General features: G+C 52.8%; 2 non-coding genes and 2 pseudogenes across 2 annotated transcripts; all 4 read left to right on the top strand.

Annotated features, from left to right (window-relative positions):
- The first annotated feature begins 47 nt into the window (after positions 1-47).
- LOC139282099 (5S ribosomal RNA) lies at positions 48-166 on the top strand. The gene has a single exon (XR_011597215.1). It is a non-coding gene; the product is annotated as a 5S ribosomal RNA (ribosomal RNA).
- A 260-nt stretch (positions 167-426) lies between these two features.
- On the top strand, positions 427-545 carry LOC139281893 (5S ribosomal RNA). Its single transcript, XR_011597018.1, has one exon. It is a non-coding gene; the product is annotated as a 5S ribosomal RNA (ribosomal RNA).
- Positions 546-978: 433 nt separating this feature from the next.
- Positions 979-1,097, top strand: LOC139307674 (5S ribosomal RNA; annotated as a pseudogene).
- Positions 1,098-1,817: 720 nt separating this feature from the next.
- Positions 1,818-1,936, top strand: LOC139281754 (5S ribosomal RNA; annotated as a pseudogene).
- Positions 1,937-2,500: the final 564 nt, after the last annotated feature.

Raw genomic sequence — 2,500 nt, 5'->3', positions numbered from 1 at the left:
ACTGCCACTTACACACTATAAGGAGCGTGTATGCGAAGGGGCCAGAGGCTTACGGACATACCACTCTGAACACGCCCGATCTCATCTGTTCTCGGAAGCTAAGCAGGGTCGGGCCTGGTTAGTACTTGGATGGGAGACCGCCTGGGAATACCAGGTGCTGTAAGCTTTTCCACTTCACTTTTTAGAGACTGCCAGGGCGCTGCTCCAGCAGTGAAACACCCAACTTTAAAGTGCCACTGCCACTGTCACATACACACTATGTAGAGCCACTGCCACTGCCACTGCCACATACACACGATGTAGAGCCACTGCCACTGTCACATACACACTATGTCGAGACACTGCCACTGCCACATACACACTATGTAGAGACAATGCCACTGACACATACACACTATAAGGAGCGTGTATGCAAAGAGCCCACAGGCTTACGGCCATACCACTCTGAACATGCCCGATCTCGTCTGATCTCGGAAGCTAAGCAGGGTCGGGCCTGGTTAGTACTTGGATGGGAGACCGCCTGGGAATTTCAGGTGCTGTAAGCTCTTCCACTTCCCTTTTTAGAGACATCCAGGGTGATGCTCCAGCAGTGAAACACACAGCTTTAAAGTGCCACTGCCACTGTCACTGACATACTATGTAGAGCCACTGCCACATACACACTATAAGGAGCGGGTATGCGAAGGGCCCACAGGCTTACGACCATACCACTCTGAACACGCCCGATCTCGTCTGATCTCGGAAGCTAAGCAGGGTCGGGCCCTTTTTAGAGACAGCCAGGGTGCTGCTCCAGCAGTGAAACACCCAACTTTAAAGTGCCACTGCCACTGTCACATACACACTATGTAGAGCCACTGCCACTGCCACTGCCACATACACACTATGTAGAGCCACTGCCACTGCCACATACACACTATGTAGAGACAATGCCACTGTCACATACACACTATAAGGAGCGTGTATGCAAAGCACCCACAGGCTTACGGCCATACCACTCTGAACACGCCCGGTCTCGTCTGATTTCGGAAGCTAAGCAGGGTCAGGCCTGGTTAGTACTTGGATAGGAGACCGCCTGGGAGTACCAGGTGCTGTAAAATTTTCCACTTCAATTTTTAGAGACAGCCAGGGTGATGCTCCAGCAGTGAAACACATACCTTTAAACAGCCACTGCCACTGTCACTTACACACCATGTAGAGCCACTGCCACATACACACTATAAGGAGCGGGTATGCGAAGGAGCGGGTATGCGAAGGACCGACTGGCTTACGGCCATACCACTCTGAACACGCCCGATCTCGTCTGATCTCGGAAGCTAAGCAGGGTCGGGCCCTTTTTAGAGACAGCCAGGGTGCTGCTCCAAAAGTGAAACACCCAACTTTAAAGTGCCACTGCCACTGTCACATACACACTATGTAGAGCCACTGCCACTGCCACTGCCACATACACACAATAAGGAGCGTGTATGCGAAGGGCCCAGAGGCTTACGGCCATACCACTCTGAACACGCCGGATCTCATCAGATCTCGGAAGCTAAGCAGGGTCGGGCCGTTTTTTGAGACAGCCAGGGTGCTGCTCCAGCAGTGAAACACCCAACTTTAAAGTGCCACTGCCACTGTCACATACACACTATGTAGAGCGACTGCCACTGCCACTGTCACATACACACTATGTAGAGCCACTGTCACGTACACACTATAAAGAGCCACTGCCACTGTCACATACACACTATGTAAAGCCACTGTCACATACACACTATGTAGAGCCACTGCCACTGCCACATACACACTATAAGGAGCGTGTATGCGAAGGCGCCAAAACTAACGGCCATACCACTCTGAGAACGCCCGATCTCGTCTGATCTCGGAAGGTAACCAGGGACGGGAATGGTTAGTACATGGATGGGAGAATGCCTGGGAATACCAGGTGCTGTAAGCTTTTCCACTTCCCTTTTTAGAGACAGCCAGGGTGCTGCTCCAGCAGTGAAACACCTAGCTTTAAAGAGCCACTGCCACTGTCACATACACACTATGTAGAGAAACTGCCACTGCCACTGCCACATACACACTATAAGGAGCGTGTATGCGAAGGGCCCAGAGGCTTACGGCCATACCACTCTGAACACACCCGATCTCATCAGATCTCGGAAGCTAAGCAGGGTCGGGCCCTTTTTAGAGACAGCCAGGGTGCTGCTCCAGCAGTGAAACACCTAGCTGAACTCATTGAACGCTCCACGCCTTGAGCAGAGTGCCAGAGATACGGAGCACCAGGGCCACGAAGCTGCGTCGGACGCGCCTGTCAAGCTGTAGTCCGCGGGGAGGTGCTGAAGCGTGGGCCCACGAGTTGGGCTGGTGGGCAAGATTGCTGGAGCTTTCTGCAGGCTGAACAGCGTGGGGTTGAGGAGGCCACAGTGTGTTGATGAAGTACGGGTATCAGTGCTCATAGACGCTGCCAAGAGCTGCCGATGCGGTCACATGCGCACTATGAAAAGCCACTGACTCT

The sequence above is a fragment of the Enoplosus armatus genome, chromosome 2 (assembly GCF_043641665.1).
Source record: "Enoplosus armatus isolate fEnoArm2 chromosome 2, fEnoArm2.hap1, whole genome shotgun sequence".
Classification (NCBI taxonomy): domain Eukaryota; kingdom Metazoa; phylum Chordata; class Actinopteri; order Centrarchiformes; family Enoplosidae; genus Enoplosus; species Enoplosus armatus.
The sequence above is the reverse complement of the archived record's forward strand: the minus strand, read 5'-3'. Positions and strand labels throughout refer to the sequence as shown.